Consider the following 18,674-nt stretch of genomic DNA (forward strand, 5'->3'; position numbering starts at 1 on the left):
CCCCCAGACAGCTTTCAAACTGCCAAGAGCTTTCCCATCTAGTGGTCTTTTTCCTGCATGTCTAATCCCTCTGACTCTAAGACTTTGTGTAACTCTTAATACCTTCACCTCTCTCCCAATGTCCATGCTTTTCCATACTTACCACATACACACACAGACACTTAGCTCACTTCTGTCTTCATTCTCTGGGCTGTCTCATTGACAAGTCCTTGGGAAAGTCTTCACTGGTTTTAAGCATTGCCTCCAACTCCACTCCTGTAACATAGACACACACTCACCCATGCAAAAGCACACAGTTCTTTTTTCTGCTATACACTTCCTTGATTTCCTGTCCCTTCAACTTTTTCAGCATTGCCACAACTACAACAAACATGTAAATGATTATCTGTGTAATGCCCCTTCTCTTCTATCAATCTATTAATATAAACATCACAAGACAAAAACCATGACTCCTTTGCTTATTGGGTCACGCAACTTGGAAAAGAGTAAGAAATAAATGAATGTTTCCTGAATGCGGCAGTATACCTGAATGAATGACTGATGAATGGAGGTGATAGATCATAATGATAGAGGGACGGCTTCCTCAACTCCTTGGGAGGCTTGTGTACTCTAACCCTTACGGGGGTCTCTGGCTAGAAAGATCTAAGAATAGCACCTCTAAAAATGAAATATTAGAAGACTTAATGACAGTGAGAATTGCATATTGATCAGCACTTTACAGTTTATAAACAGCTTTTACTAGAAGTATCTCATGCCCTAAATGAAAGTTTGTGTGCCTGGCAAATAGTAAGGCCAAACTGAACCTTTGGAGTTTGGAGCAGAGAAAGGTTTTATTGCAGGGCCATGCAAGGAGACAGCAATGGCACCCCACTCCAGTACTCTTGCCTGGAAAATCCCATGGACGGAGGAACCTGGTGGGCTGCAATCCATGGGGTCACAGAGAGTCGGACACGACTGAAGTGACTTAGCAGCAGCAGCAGCAGCAGCAGCAGCATGCTTACTCTAGTGGCTCAGTTGTAAGTAATCCTCCTGCCAACCAAGGAGATGCAGGTTTGATCCCTGGGTCAGGAAGACCCCTGAAGAAGGAAATGGCAACCCACTCCAGTGTTCTTGCCTGGAGAATCCCAGGGATGGGGGAGCCTGGTGGGCTGCCGTCTATGGGGTCTCACAGAGTCGGACACAACTGAAGCGACTTAGCAGCAGCAGCAGCAAGGAGACAAGGTGGCTCGTGCCCTGAAAAGCCTGCCGCTCCCCCAAGGATTTCAACAAAGCATCTTTAAAAGTCAGGTCAAGGTGGGGGTCACAGGATTCCTGATCAGATCCTGCACGGTTTTCTGACTGGCTGACAGGAGGGAACAGGGTGTGTCACAGGGGTCAACTTTATCAGTCCTTGGGCTCCAAGAGGCCTGCGGCTGTGACCTAATGGTTATCAAGTAGTTAGCATTTGGTGGGGGGCTGGGGGAGAAGAGTGGGTTCATATCTGCAAAACAATGCAGGCAATTTGCATAAAATTCTGTTATCCAGGTACTGCAGAGAGGAGTTAGAGCAGGAGATATGCAGGAAAGGCCGCATAGGGTCCTGCTCAGTTACAGTGTGATCTACTCAGCAGTGCTGGATCAGAAGAATTCATATCTCCATTTGCAAATGGGGCAAAGGAGACTTGAGAGATGGTGTAACTGCCTAAGGTGTCACCAAGGCAAAGCAGCAGAATCAGTGTTCACGCCCCTGTGGATTTCAGTCTGCAGCCTGTGTTTATTTGGCACACCTTAACACTGCTGAGGCGGGTAAGCGTTCACCAAGCTCTGTGTCAGGCCCTGAGCTGTGGACTCTGCCTGCAGAGATGGATCTGATTGTGCAGGGAGAGATAAATGGACCAGTAGGCAGGGTGGACACATGCTCAGTGAGAAAGGAGCCCATGGAGAGGACCACTGAGTCTGCTCTGGGGTCGGCTCAGTGTCTGGGGCCAGAAGACACAGAGCCAGGGCAGGCCAGTGGCTTCTGGGCTAATCCCTGGCGAGCCTGGGTGGCAGGGCATTTGAGGAATGATCTCAGAAACAGACCGGGGAGAGTCCTAGCCCTGCTCACTCCCTGCTGACAGTCAGCTCCTGGGCGGCCCACTCACTGCAGGGGCGTGGGGGTGGATGCCAGAGCTGCCCTTGTCCTCAGTCCTTCCATGGCCTTTTGCCTTCTTTCCAGCCCTCTCCCCTTTGCTGGCATTTTCTCTTCTTGGAGCCTCGTCACAGGCTTCATTCTTTGCCCTCAGTTGTGAGTAAAGAAAACAGCTGACATGGTTTATGGTGCTGCTCCCATAAATTAGAAGAGAAGGAAACTGTGTTAAAAAAACATAAATTCATAAGAGAAAATAATATGAAAAAGAATATATATATGTACATATAACTGAATTACTTTGCTATACACCAGGAACTAGCCCAGCACTGTAGAGCAACTATTCCTCAATTAAATAAATTAAAAAGAAATTAAAAAATAAAAGGTAAAGCCACATTAGACTTCCGTGTAGCTCAAATGGTAAAGAATCTGCCTGTGAGGCAGGAGACCAGGGTTCATTCCCTGGGTTGGGAAGTTCCTCTGGAGAAGGGACTGGCAATCCACTCCAGTATTCTTGCCTGGAGAATTCCACGGACAGAGAAGCCTGGTGGGCTACAGTCTGTGGGGTTGCAAAGAGTTGGACACGACTGAGTGACTAACACACACACACAAAACCACATTGACTCTAAGAGAAGTAAAGGCCAATAGTGGGATGCCATTCAGTGTGGTTGTGCCTTTGCAAGTGTGTGAATGGTATTTGAAGTGGAATGATAAGATCTGTTATAGAGAAAGCCAATTTTTTCATTCATTCATGATGCTGCTACTGCTAAGTTGAGCAGAGCAAAGCACATGTCTTTGGAAAAGGGCCATAATCTGGTGTACTTCCCCCGTCGCTGGGCTTCCCCTATGGCTCAGTGGGTAAAGAATCTGCCTGCATTGCAGGAGATACAGGAGATACTGGCTTTATTCTTGGGTCAGAAAGATCCCCTGGAGGAGGAAGTGGCAACCCACTCCAGTATTCTTGATTGAAAAAACCCCATGGACAGAGGAGCCTGGCAGGCTACAGTCCACGGGGTCGCAAAGAGTCGGACACGACTGAGTGAGTAAGCATGCATATCCTACGCACGACGTAAGCATGATCATGGTAAATTACTTCATTACCTTGAGGCTTAGTTTTACCCTCTGTAAGGTGAGGATAGTAGTACCTACCCTATGGGGTGATTGGAAGAATTAAATCAAAGAATATACGAGAAGTGTTTGGTCCAGCATCTGCCTTAGGATTGCTTTTTGCTAAAGAGGAGCTGTTCGTATGATCTTTCATTCAGCTCACATGGACTCTGATCTGGGCACCAGAGGGAGAATATACAGATAAGTCACAGACCTTGGTCTCAAAAACTAGTTTAAAAGTAAAGAAAGATACATGAAAACAGGTATCCAATGAGTTAGAAGTACTCCTTGAGCTATAAAAATGACCAAGAACTTTGAGAGCACGGAAGAGAATGAGATGTTTCTGAACTGTGGGATGGAGGAAGTCAGAAAATCCTTTGCAGGGGGAGAAACGAGTTGAAGTTCTCTGTTAGAGACATGGATCAGGGGACCATCCTACATGAGGCCACAGAGATATCTGGTGACTCAGTCAGTAAGGGGGCTTCCTGACCATGGCCCTTTATCAACCTGATGCATTTTAGAGACTTTGGTTTGGGCTGGGAAGAGAACCTGGACTGTCATGGATGACTGATATGAAATGAAGCTATCAGAGCGTTTAAGAGCACAGGCACTGGAGTCGAAGATCCAGGTGCAAACCTGGACTTCATTGCTTTACGTACTAGTTGTGCCATTTGGGGTGAGTTACCTCACATCTATGGATCTCACTTTCATCATTTGCAAAATAGTGGAATTAGATACCAATTTCCTACAGTTGGCCCAACATTACAGGCACAGTAGTATTCCAGAAGCAGGTATGCAGTGAATGATGTGTGTGTGTGTGTGTGTGTGTGTGTGTGTGTGTGTGTGTGTATGAAAGGGGGCGAGAGTGAGTTTGTGCATATGAGTTGGCATTTATTGAGTGTTTACTCTTTATGGTAGAAACTATGCTAATTATTATGTGAGCATGATCATGTGAAATGAAGTCCATTTAACAGATGGGAAAATAAAACCTTAAGGAGGTCAAGTAGTTTGTCTTAGCTCATAAGGCTAGAAAATGGCAGAGCCAGTTTGCTTGATGCAAATGCCTGTAAGTATTAATTGTCCTTTTAATACCCAGTCCAGTGCAAGCTGCCTGTCTTGGCTACCCTCTGGGGCTAAGCTTCCAGTTAACACGCCACCCAGTCAGAATTAGAGACCCTTTGAAACATTGAAGTCCCCAAAATAGCAGGTTGCGTCTCTTGGAGGAGAAGGGGCCACACCCGAAGCTGGCTCCAAAGCCTCGGGGGGAGGAAAAAGAAGGGAGGAGAAGTGACTTTACCCAAAAAGGTGACACATGTTTTCCAGGAGATGCCTCTGGAGACGGGATGGAGATTCTGAGTGCAGTGGTTTTAAACGTTTCATTCAATCTTTGATTCTTGCTTCAGGCTTGGGCAAGGCTGGATTGTCGAGTCCAAAGCAAAAATGGAAAAAAATAAAGAAAAGGCTTTGCATTAGAGATCCAAAGAAATCATTGCACTGTGTCTGTTTCACATGGTGCTGCCTGCGTAAATGAGCAAACCAGATTCTACAGCCTTGGTTCCCTGAGAATCAAAGGGGCGGATCCTGAATAGGGAAGCTATAGGGAGAAAGAAAGAGGTTTGGGAAAATATGGGCTTTAGCTTTGAGAAGATGGGATTGACTTTGCAAAATGGATTTGCTGAATTGCACTGCTCGATTGCCCACTGTTTGAATGATACTGTGTGCTCTGCCTGGAGCTGGGCACTGGGTGGGTGGCGGGGGTGGGGGTGGGGGTCCTACAGGAGCGGAATAGACAGTTTTTAAGCAGTATGATAGTGGAGTTTGTCCAACGTACAGAACTAGCACAGAGAAGGGCATGATGAAAACTAACTCCAGGTTGGTTTTCTCCCCTTGAAGATCTTGTTGTAAACACTGGGGGAAATCAGTCTTTTCAAAATGATTCCTTTCACTGAAGGAGGCTGAGTAAATATAAAGATTCATAGCAAGATGATATGAGCCAGGGCACCTGTTTCTTAAGAACCACACTGGCAAGCTCAAGTTTCCATCTGCCCTTTGCTGATCGCAGGCCTGCCTACCATCTGTCCCTCACATACTCACTCTGACTTTTCTCCAGCTGGAAGCAGAGCAGTGGGATTTATAAGGGCACTGAGGTTTCTTTCCAATATGAGTTTCCCTCACCATCTATGATATTGTTCAGCCCATATTCTGTCACATTCAAAAAATTATTAGAAAGAAATAAGCAAAAAAATGTTCTTAATACAAAGTCTGTTGTGCATTCAAAGAAGAGATTTTGGTTTAAAGATTAGAAAATCCTTCCTTTAAATCTGAAAATAACAACAAAAATAGAATGGAAGGCTGAAGGAGACAGAACATCTACTCTTTCTTCAGTGAAAGTAGGAATAGCTATGGCCCCAAACCACATACTCTGATGTATTCCTATCTGTGAAATCTGGTCTGTGGCAAAGGTATGGATGCCTAGAATATGTGTGACTTCCTAAACCTGGAACTGGGTGCAGATTTCCCTAGAAGTGTCAAAATCCTGAAAAGTATGTTTGAGCAGGATACAGTTTCTATTAAATTGTTTTAATGTTTCTATTAAATGATTTTATTTAATTTTATACAATATTTTCTTATGTAATTTTTTTACAACCTTGTTCTTGACTATGGATTTTCTGGATTTGAAAAATGTTCTTAATACAAAGTCTGTTGTGCATTCAAAAAAGAGATTTTGGTTTAAAGATTATAAAATCCTTCCTTTAAATCTGAAAATAACAACAAAAATAGAATGGAAGACTGAAGGAAACAGAAAATCTACTCTTTCTTCAGTGAAGAGGTTGTTTTCTTCATTATGGATTTTCTCAAATCCAGAAAAGTGATTTTCTGATTAAGCAGGAGAATTTAAGATTGTGGGCAGCCCAGGAAGAAGAGACACAATGCTGTGGGAAAGCTCTTGCCCAGAGGCAGGCTCTGTGCACTGGTATTTGGAGCTGTTTACGGTTTAGCCCACTTTCCTTCCCCATCTGGTCTTGCCATTCCATCTCTGAGAAAGGAACTGAAGGGAGGGGTGACTGTGAAGGTCACCAGCTCACAAAGCAGAAGATCTGTAATGCGCAGGGTTTAAATGGGAACCTCTCTGATCTCCCAAATACCTAAAACAGAAGGAACAGGAACGGGCACCTGTCCTCCAGCAATGGAAATGTTAAATTTGGTGAAGTGTTCTGGAAAATTAGCAAAATAAAACTTCTGTCACTCCTTCCAGTTTTTACTTCTGCATCCCTCACTGTGCACAGTAATTGTCCAGCTAATACTTTGTCACATTCAAAAAATTATCAGAAAGAAATAAGCATAAAAATCTGTGCATTTATATAATAGTCAAAGACATGGGTGGAAGAAAGGGACATATATCTCTAGGGAAAGAGTTCAAGCAAATAGCTTTTCAGTTCTGAATAATTTCAAGGGACTTTGTTATCTTAATAACTTTCTTACATAAAAAAATGAGCTATAAACTGAAAAGCAAAAATTTAGTAAAAATTAAATCATCATCAAAGGGGGAAAGAGCTCAAGAAATAACTGAAGAAAAATGTCAAGTGTCACTGAGATTAAAGTCACATGAAAAGTTTCCAAAGTTATGCAAACTTAGATGCAAGCATAGTCAAGGACAAGGTAGTAAAAAAATTACATAAGAAAATATTGTATAAAATTAAAGAAAATTATTTAATAGAAACATTAAAACAATTTAATAGAAACTGTATCCTGCTCAAATTTTTATATTGAATGATGAACACAGATCCTAGCAAATTTATTATATTCCAATGCTACTACTACCACTGTTACTAATACTGATAATAATAGAAATAATATGGAAGGAAAATGTTCAGGTTTGCCTTACACTTCTCCACAGCAAATACTCAGAAGACAGTGGAATAGTGTTCATAAAGTTTGGAGGGAAGAAAACTGGACTCATTAATTTTATATCCAGCTGTAGTTTGTCCTTGGAATATTAAGTTACTAGACCTGCATCCTCAAATATGCAGATATTCCATGTACAACATGCGTAAATCAGCCTTGGAATTAAAGAACAGACATGAGACAAAGAAAGGCACTCAATGAAAAGACGACATTTAAAAACTTAGAAGTAGAGAAGTCGTAGTGAAAGAGATTGATGATGAACTTTACATCCATTTAGATATAGAACCAATATTAAGGACTATGTGCTCTTGTTACCTAGTAGAAAAATATTATAAAATTTGCCAATGATAAATAATGTTTAAAATTAGGAATTGGAGAAAGCAAGGATTCAAAAATAGTATTTAGGGTGGAAGCATGTAATTTGTAAAAATGTCTCCAATTATAATGTTTTAAATAAAAATTTCTCCCTTTAACTTTAGGGGGAGTTTTAATAAGTGGGATCTATTTTTCTTAATTATTAACTTAATTTTTATTTTATATTGCTGTATAGCTGATTTTTTTGGCTTCCCTGATAGCTCAGTTGGTAAAGAATCCTCCTGCAATGCAGGAGACTCTGGTTCTATTCCTGGGTCAGGAAGAGCCCCTGGAGAAGGGAGAGGCTACCCACTCCAGTATTCTTGGGCTTCATCTGTGGCTCAGTTGGTAAAGAATCTGCCTGCAATGAGGGAGACCTGGATTCAGTCCCTGGGTTGGGAAGATCCACTGGAGAAGGGAAGACTACCCACTCCAGTATTCTGGCCTGGGGAATTCCATGGACTGTGTGGTCCATGAGGACACAAAGAGTCCGACACAACAGAGTGACTTTCACTCATTCACTCCTAGTTGATTTACAATGTTGTGTTAGTCTCAGGTGTCCAGCAAAATGATTCAGTTAAGTGGGAAGTATTTTTATAGGAAAAATTTTATTTAAGGTTCACTAATTCCTTTAGTTTGGGGTTGAGCTCTACTTCTTGTTGAATTCAAGAAAATGGAATGTAATCCTTTATATTTTAAATGGCCTACCTTGGATGGGATTTCACTGAGATGTAGCATAGGGGTCGACTCTTTAAAAGTGTATTTATCTATGACATTTTTTTTCTTAATCAAAAAATACATGCTACTGAAACAGTATAATGTAAAATAGAGTTAGATTGAAGTAAAAATCTATGGACATGAAGAAAGAAAGGGAATAAAGATTAGAGATATGATTGGAAATTGGAAATTGGGAAACATGTACTGTGCATTCAGTTCATTTCAGTTCAGTTCAGTTGCTCATTCGTGTCCGACTCTTTGCGACCCCATGAATTGCAGCACGCCAGGCCTCCCTGTCCATCACGAACTCCCAGAGTTCACTCAGATTCACGTCCATCGAGTCAGTGATGCCATCCAGCCATCTCATCCTCGGTCATCCCCTTCTCCTCCTGCCCCCAATCCCTCCCAGCATCAGAGTCTTTTCCAGTGAGTCAACTCTTCGCATGAGGTGGCCAAAGTACTAGACTTTCAGCTTTAACATCATTCCTTCCAAAGAAATCCCAGGACTGATCTCCTTCAGGATGGACTGGTTGGATCTCCTTGCAGTCCAAGGGACTCTCAAGAGTCTTCTCCAACACCACAGTTCAAAAGCATCAATTCTTCAGCGCTCAGCTTTCTTCACAGTCCAACTCTGTGCATTAAGCTGACTCAATAAAATAATAAGCCATAATTAGTAGTAATGGAAAGTGTTGTAGGAAAAAAATGTTCCAACTGTGAGTTCTGCAGAGCTTACCAACTCTTGTATTTTATAGACCTTTTATTATATCTGATACTATTATACCATTTGCATTCAAAATACAAGTTTCTTTTTTAAATCTTTTCAAAGGTTATCACAAAAGTCTTCAAGACTCATGTTTGATGGAATCTGCTTCTGTCTTCTGAAATCTGTAACTAAAGAGAACTATATTTCTCTTGCCAGAGTTCTATCACTGGACTCCAGACTCCAATATCTCTTACCCTGATGAGTGCATGCTCTCTGAAAGATCTGGATTGTATGCTTTCTTATTTTTATTCAACATCCTTCAAAATGGGCAGTGTGCTTGGCATATAGTAGAATTTAATAAATGTTTGTGAACAGAATAGATGAATGAATAATGTATGAATGAACTTTAAGCCGTATTTCCAAGTCAGTCAGCAAGGAAGAGATAAAACTGGAATTTAATGTTTGGTTTCCCTAAATTATTCTATTTTATATTGGAGTATAGCTGATTTATGATGTGTGTTGGTTTCAGGTATACAGCAAAGTGATACAGTTATACGTACACATTTATCTATTGATACAGTTACATACATACATGTATCCTTTTTCAAATTCTTTTCCCATTTGGATTATTACAGAGTATTGAGTAGAATCCCCTGTGCTATATAGTAGATCCTTGTTGGTTATCTATTTGAAATATAGTGGTGTGTATATGTCAATCCCAAATGCCCAAGCTACCCTCCCCTATCCTTTCCCCTATAGTTCGTTCTCTATGGCTTCCCTAACTTTAAAGTCCCTCTGCTCTTTGCTATACTCTATAGTGGATTGCCATTTCCTTCTCCAGGGGATCTTCCCGACCCAGGGATCGAACCCAGGTCTCCCGCATTGTAGACAGACGCTTTTCCTAAGCTCTGGAGGAAGGAAGAGTTGGTATTCGAACCATAAACCCATTGTCAGTATCAAGGGACACTTTGGCAACACACACTGGCTTGAGGTCCTGCTGTGTATGGTTATCCTTTTGATATGTCATGAGTTTGAGAGAGGACAAAAAAGAGTTTTAGAAGAAATTGCATCTGCAGATACAAAGAAATAAAAGCTGATGATCCAAGATCCTGAGACACTCTCATTGCTCTGATAATGGGTTCACAGGTTGGAAAGACCCCTTCACACTTTCTGCAAGATTGCTTTCTCTACTGAGATGGTAAAATGGCATCTTTTGGAAATTTCCCTGGTGGCTTATATTCTGTGTTCCCATTGCAAGGGGCCTGGCTTCAATCTGTGGTCAGAGAACTAGATCTCACATGTCACAACTAGCAGTTTGCATATGCCACAATGAAAGGTTCTGCGTGCCACAATGAAGACTGAAGATCCATGGACCACAGCTAAGACCTGGAGCAGTCAAATGAATCAATAATTAAAAAATATATATATTTCTTAAGTGGGACCTTTTGTAAGTTAGTTTCAGAATGTATAGTGCTAGCAATTTCTGTATGCCAGTCTGATATTAGATGACACAAGCAGTATTTGTAAAGGATGAGGTCAAAGGCTGTGTGACCACTAGCCCCATATAAAAGCATAAAAGTGAGTTAAGTGAAGATTTAAATGATGAGAAGCATTTTCATTGGAAAAGGTTATTAGAGATGTAGCCTCTTGCTCACGGGGGAAGGCCAAAATCTCATTTTAACTCACTTCAGATCAACATTTGAAGGAGATGATTCTGTAGACATTGTGGCTGATAATGGACTCATGCCCATTAAAAACTAGTGGAGAAAACTGTGTCTGGTATCTGTTCTGGTGATAGATGAAGACAGGCAATTTTATCGGGAATGACCTGCTCTCCTGGAGTTCAGCAGAGCAAAGAAGGTTTGCTTCTGAAGTACCAGATGGCTCACCAGAAAGGAAGGCCCTGGGAGTCATCCAAAAAAGGGTTTTTCCAAAAAGAACTTCTTAAAAAAAAATTATTACAGCATCATTGATTTACAACGTTGCAATAGTTTCAGGTGTACGGCAAAGTGAATCAGTCATGCATATGCATATATCCATTCTTCTTTAGATTTCCCCATGTAGGTCATTACAGTCTTAAGCAGAGTTCCCTGTGTTATACAGTTGGCTCTTATCCGTTTTCTATTTTATATATAGCAGTATGTATATATCAATATGTACACACTACAATTCCAATCTCCCAAATTATTCCTGAAGAGGTGTTGAGACCCCAATAAAGAGTCTCACTGAGGCTGTGCTGTGCTTAGTCGCTCAGTCATGTCCGACTCTTCACAGCCTCATGGACTGTAGCCCACCAGGCACTTCTCTCCATCAGGATTCTCCAGGAAAGAATGCTGGAGTGGGTTGCCATGCCCTCCTCCAGGGACTTTCTCCACCCAGCTATCAAACCCAAGTCTCCCTCATTACAGGCAGATTCTTTACCATCTGAGCCACCAGGGAAGCCCAAGAATACTAGAAAGGGTGGCCTATCCCTTCTCAGGGGACTGTCCCAATCCAGGTATTGAACCGGGGTCTCCTGCATTGCAGGCAGATTCTTTTACCAGCTGAGCTACCGGGGAAGACCCTCACTGAAGGTATCAGAGGTCAAAGGGAAAGCTATAGATGCTCCCATTGCATGGAACTGAACAAGAAATATCCAGAAACAATGGTGGACTATCTATAAAGAACTCACAAATACACTATAAGAAGGATCGACTTTGAATATCCACTGAACCTAGTCTCTGCATTTACCCACCATGATGCCCAGAGGAAACTCATATCAGATTCCATCAGCACCGGTGAAGAAAGACTTTTCCTGGCCTCTGTCTCTCCTTAGTCTTCCATTTCAGTCCTGGAGGAACCAGAGGCAGCCTCACAAGGTGGGGGGTGGGGGGAGAAGGAAGGCAGAATGGCAATATGAGCACCCTACCTGATGTTGACCTGACCTGGGGAAGGAGGAAGCAAATTACAAAGGAAGTGAAAATTGTGATAATTCCATAGACCTGAACATATTAATCACTGAACTGAGGGTGTCCACTGGAGAAGGTACTGGCACCCCACTCCAGTACTCTTGCTTGGAAAATCCCATGGACAGAGGAGCCTAGTAGGCTGCAGTCCATGGGGTCGCTAAGAGTCGGACGTGACTGAGCGGCTTCACTTTCACTTTTCATTTTCATGCACTGGAGAAGGAAATGGCAACCCACTCCAGTGTTCTTGCCTGGAGAATCCCAGGGACGGAGGAGCCTGGTGGGCTGCTGTCTCTGGGGTCACAGAGAGTCAGACACAGCTGATGAGACTTAGTAGCAGCAGCAGCAAAGGGTGTCCAGGGAGTATTTTTATTATTGGAGAGCAACCAGGCAAGCTATGGAGCCAACTCAGTGTTACATCCAGAGAAGAACTAGCATCTAGTATATGTCTGAATGAGCAAATGGGGAAGAAATAAAATGCTTCCCTCTAGCCATGCCACTTGGAGTCCTGGTCTTTCAACTCCTTGGTTATGTTTTAAAGGTACCTAGAGGGTACAAAGCTCACTGCAGTTTGAATTCCATCTATTTTCCTAGCCCTACTCTATGCAAGATCCCCCTCTAATTTAATTAAATTAACTAGTATCAACAACAGAGCGTCTGCTTCATTCCACATACCATGCTAAGTGCTTTATGAACATGAACTAATTTAATCATGTCCTCAACCCTCCCAAAGCAGTATCATAGTCTCTTATTACAGTTTAGGAAACTGGGGCTGAGCTAGGGGAAGCACTTTAATCAATACCACATGACTAGTAAGTGGCAGAGTCCAGGTTTCAGGGAAAATTTAACCAACTCGAAAGCTTCCTCTACTAACCATGACCCCTCTACCCGTTTCTCAAGCAGAAGAGAGACTCACAGACATTGAGAACAGACCTGGAGTTGCCAACAGGGAGGGGGGTACAGGAGGGAAGGACTGGGTTGGGATTAGCAGATGCAGACTATCATATATAGGATGGACAAACAAGGTCCTGCTGTATAGCACTGGGAACTGATTCAATATCCTGTGATAGCCATAATGGAAAAGAATATACAAAATAACCTCAGTATGTGTATACCTGAATCACTTTGCTATACAGCAAAGATTGGCACAACATTGTAAATCAACTGTACATCAATTAAAAAAAAATAAAAAAGAAGATACTTGCTATAAAGACTTTGCCAGTCTCTACTTAAACTCTGATGGCTGGGAAAGATCCTTAAACAGCTCACTCCAGCTGAACTCCCCCATCGTAGTTGAGTATCCTTTGTAAGTCAGCTGGATACAGCTTCTTGGCATTTCTGCTCTTTGCTGTTAACAAAGTATAATAATGTATAACACTATATTAAACCAGTTTAAATACTTGAATGTATGAGAGTCTTTTTGCTACAATAGCCAAGTCTCCTTTAAATAGTCACAAACTTTTTTCTCTAGGCAGACCATCTCTGTCTATTTTAATATTTTAATATTTGTCATCCTTTAACTTGTCTTTAAATGATGCCAGTTAAACTTAGGTTACCTGACAAGTCTGTCTACTGTGGGATACAGACCAGCACTTTGCCTGCTACATAGTATTATAGGCGATTTAAATGTCTAGATTCAATTAGACTTCATTAGTGAATGTTTGTCCCACTCCAGTGTTCTTGCCTGGAGAATCCCAGGGACAGGGGAGCCTGGTGGGCTGCCATCTATGGGGTCGCACGGAATCAGACACGACTGAAGCGACTTAGCAGTAGCAGCAGCAGCAGCAGCAGCCGCAGTGAATGTTTGTTGGTTGGTTGGGTTGAAGATTCCTCATCAGATTATTCTGAATTCCTTAATCTAGACCTCCCGCAGTGTATAAGATGTCTCTAACATCATTCTGATTGTATTAAATCTTGACCTTGTCCCCAGGAATGTGATATCTGCTTTGTTTTCCTGAGGGCCATAGCTTCATTTGCATCATTTAAACAGTTTATGCTTCTGCCTTCCCCTTAGTAGTCTTTTCGGCCATCCCTGATACATCTGAGCTTATTTGCTTTTCAATATTCTGCTGCGGATATAATCCCATGGCATGCAAGTAGAGCCATTTTATAGACTTTTAAAGGTGGAGGCCAGACTTCAGGGGGAATGTGAACAACAGAGCAACATTTTGCATGTTCTTAATTTACAGTTGGATCGGTTTTAAGAGAAGATGTGAAAAGAGGAAGAATGATAACAGGGGAGGAAGACAACTTGAAAAAGGCGGGGGTGGGTAGGGGAGACATCTGAACAAGAGAGATGAAAATTAATGCCTTCAGCAAATGACAACTTTCATTTGTGAAGTAGTTCCTAGCTTCCAGACCCTGAGAAGTGTTTTATCAGCATCATATTATATAAGACTTCACATAATGTTAAAAGGTGAATATTCTTTCCATGGTTACTAAGAAAACTGAGGCTTGAGGAGAGTAAATTGCTTGCTAAGGGTCTTACAGCCATTAAATTACAAAGGTTAGATTCACATGACTTTCCTTTTAACTTTAAAGTTTAAATATATATACAATGGAATGTTACTCAGTCATAAAAAGGAATGAAATAATGCCATTTGTAGTGACATGAGTGAGCCTAGAGCTTGTCATCCTGAGTGAAGTAAGGTAGATAGAAAAAGGCAAATATCTTATGTTATCTCTTACATGTGGAATCTAAAGAAAAATGATACAAAGGAAACTATTCATAAAACAGAAGTAGAATCTAGATGTAGAAAACAAGCATATGGCTACCAAGGGGGAAAGGGAGGTGGGAGGGATAAATTGGGAGGTTGGAATTGACATACACATGCTACTATATATAAAATATGTACAAAATAGATAAGTGATAAGAACTTACTATGGGGAATTCTACTCAATACTCTGTAATAACCTATGTGGAAATAGAATCTAAAAAAGGCTGGATGTATGTACACATATGACTGATTTACTTTGCTGTACACTTGAAACGAACACAAGAATGTGAATCAATTGTATGCCATTAAGCATTTGGAAGGACTGATGCTAAAGCTGAAACTCCTGTACTTTGGACACCTCATGCAAAGAGTTGACTCACTGGAAAAGACTCTGATGCTGGGAGGGATTGGGGGCAGGAGGAGAAGGGGATGACCGAGGATGAGATGGCTGGATGGCATCGCTGACTCGATGGACGTGAGTCTGAGTGAACTCTGGGAGATGGTGATGGACAGGGAGGCCTGGCGTGCTGCGATTCATGAGGTTGCAAAGAGTCGGACACGACTGAGCGATTGAACGAACTAACTAAACATCTATGAATGAAAAAATCAAGTGTCTCCAATAAAGTCTATCATGCCTTAGCCACTGTTATATTGCTTCCGAAATCAGAAAGAATTTAAAAGAAATGTCTAAAACACACAAGCAAAACCCCCCAAAATCTCTAGTGTCTAAGAGAGATTGAAGAGAATGTAAGACTACTAGATTTCATTAGAAGACTAAAACTCTAGGGAATGTTTCATCGGTGTGACTTAAAACTATGTTTTCCTTGGGGCTTTTATGTATGTATTTGTATATTTATATATAGGTTTTTTATATGTATTGGAGGTGTGAGGAGATGATGCTACCACTTTCAGACTGAGAACAGCTCTGTGGACTTCTACCTGGGGCAGGTTTGTCCCTCAGAAGATACTGAGAATGTTTGGAGACATCCATAGTTGTCATAGTTGCTGAGGGGGAGGAGAAAAGAGTGAAGGTTTCATTTACTGGGCAGAAGCCAGACACACCACTTGTTGTTCACTCAGTTGTTGTTCATGCTCAACTCTTTGTGACCCCATGGACTGCAGCACACCAGGCTTCCCTGTCCTTCACCATCTCCTGGAGTTTGCTCAAACTCATGTCCATTGAGTAGGTGATGCCATCCAACCATCTCATCCTTTGTCATCCCCTTCTCCTCTCGCCTTCAATCTTTCCCAGTACCAGGGTCTTTTCTAATGAGTGTCATCTTTGCATCAGGTGGCCAAAGTATTGGAGCTTCAGCTTCAGCATCAGTTGTTTCAATGAATATTCAGGATTGATTTTCTTTAGAATTGACTTGTCTGATCTCCTTGCAGTACAAAGGACTCTTAAGAGTCTTCTCCAACAACACAGTTCAAAAGCATCAGTTCTTTGGCACTCAGCCCTCTTTATGGTCCAACTCTCACATCCATACATGACTACTGGAAAAAACCACACCTTTGACTATACAGACTTTTGTTATCAAAGTAATGGATCACATGGATCACAGCCTTGTCTAACTGAAGGAAACTATGAGCCATGCTATGTAGGGCCACCCAAGATGGGTGGGTCACGGTGGACAGTTCTAACAAAACATGGTCCACTGGAGAAGGTCCACTGGCAAACCATTTCAGCATTCTTCCCTTGATAACCCCATGAACAGTATGAAAAGGCAAAAAGATATGAAAAGAGACACCAGTAAATGCCCTAAAATGCCCAGGACGACCCCACAACATCCACTTGTCTCAACTTGTCAATAACACTGAGACAGAGAAACCCTGGAGTGAACTCAAGGTACTAATCTTTACTAAAATTGTGTTTTAATCTCCTTAATATCAAGTAGCTCCATCATGTCTGGAGGAATCAAGACTAGAGACTTTTACAAGGAAATGGTCTTGCCTTGCAAGAAGAAGAGGATAAGGAATATACTTTGGGGGCGGGAGACTTAGAGCCCTGGGAGAAATGTGCTGACCGTGAACATGTCCTTGTTAATATTCAGTTCTGAGCAGAGACTGCGTGCCAGCCATCCTTTACATAGGTGGTTTTTGGGTCTAGCTAGAAAGAATTGGCCTTTGAATCCATACTCAATGACTGTAGCAGATTTGCCTGTCTCCTGTGTTTTGGTTATTCCTTCTTTATGAAAAAAAAAAAAAATCAATGTCCGTTGTACATTGAAAAAGGAGGATCTGTGACCTGTTATATTTAGCATTGCGAGGGAGGAGAACTGCAATATTTGCTTTCCATAAATTTGCAAAGAGAAAGATATTTTCCACCCACCCCACCCATTCCACGGCTTTCCACTGACAGCTGCATATATAGATATCCTGCCATATGTCTCTGGAGAAAAGGAGAGCTGAGAGGCATGAATGGAGCCATTGACTCAGCTGTTTTTTGGGCACAATTGCTTTGGGGCGGGGGGTAGGGGGCAGTCCTCCCACTGTGAATGAACTGCGGGGGCACAGCTAGTGGAAGGACTTCGCCCAGTAATTCCTGGTTGATTCCTTATTTGGGTCAGTGATGAGGTGCACAGAACCAGCTATAACCTCAGGATCCAAAAATGACTTTCCAAGCCCGACTCCTTACAGTCAGGCCCTGTTGATGGAGCCTAGGAGAGGAATATAGGCTGGAACTCTCTAGGTATGAGTGGGGGAGGAGAGGAAAAAGAAGGAAATGGTTTCCGTGAATTATTGCTATAGGTTTAGAGAAATAAAATCATGGTTTTAAGAAAGAGATGGAAAGATCTCTACAGTTGCCACTCCCATTGCTCTTGGGATAAAATTCAAGTTGCCTAATGTGGCCAACTAGGCCTGGCACGAACAAGTCCCTGGCTGTCTCTCTAGTCTCTTTCTGCTCTGCTCTTATCTTCTCCAGCCAGGCTGGCCACCATCTAATCTCAAGGTCTTTGCAAATGTTCCTTCATTCTGGAAAGGTTTGCCTCCAACCCTTCTCCTAGAGGCTAACCCCTACTCATCCTTAGGATGTAGTTAAAAAATAACATCCCTGACCCTCAGACTAGATTGGATTCCTGTCCCATGTTTCCATAGTAACCTGATGTTTTTTCACTGTGGTTATTCCAATTGCCATTCCACAGCTATGTTCCACATCTGTGAGCTCCATGAAGGTTAGGAAATATCTGCCTTGCTCATGTCTGTATTTCCAATACCTAGCTCAGCAGCTGGCCCCTGGCAGAAATGGTTGGACATAGCATTAATACTAAAGAGTAAGTAATGAAGGTGAAAAAGAGGGAAGGAAGGAAGGTGGAAGAAAGGAAAGAAAAGAGAAGGAGGGAGGAAAGGAAAGAAAGAAGGAAAAAGAGACGTTCGTATGAAAACAGCATTATCAATCATCAGGTTCAACTTCTGCACTTATCTGTAGGCCAAACGGGGAACTAAAGGCCAAAATCTAGACTTCCTGAATCTCAAGCCAATAAAATAAATAAACACAATAAATCTAGAGAGGGTACTCAGAAAGAGGTCAACTGTTCCTAAAACTTGGAGGGAGAGTTGAGCCTGTGATATCTCAGTGTGATCCGTGCCTTGGGCTCTTCTATCAAGTGGGCATGTGTTCTGTCTCCTGCCATTAAAAAAATTTTTTTATTGTTATTATTTTTAAAATATTTATTTATCTGGCTGCACTGGGTCTTCATTGTAGCATGCAGGATCCTTACTTGTGGCAGATGACCTCTTTGTTGGGCAATGTGTGATCTAGCTCCTTGACCAGAGATAGAACCTGGGCCCCCTGCATTGGGAGTATGGAATCTTAGTTACTGGAACCAGGGAAGTCCTGTCCTGTCATTACTGAGGGAGTGATTAGGGGCACTGCATTTGTAAAGCAGAAATTCCATGCCAAGGACTATGCGTAGTATATAAAGTACATTTTCTCATTTATCCTAAAAAAGCCACACATTGAGACAAGGATTGATCCCCAGTGGTGCTGGTGGAGAAATCAAGACTCAGAATCTCAGGGTACATTATGAGAAAGCACATGCCCGTAGGCACCTGGAAACCTTACTCATTTATCCCCCTTTTGATTCCCAGCTTCCCATTGACTCTTACTTGTACTTGACT

This window comes from Oryx dammah, unplaced genomic scaffold (genome assembly GCF_014754425.2).
Source record: "Oryx dammah isolate SB20612 unplaced genomic scaffold, SCBI_Odam_1.1 HiC_scaffold_1, whole genome shotgun sequence".
Classification (NCBI taxonomy): Eukaryota; Metazoa; Chordata; class Mammalia; order Artiodactyla; family Bovidae; genus Oryx; species Oryx dammah.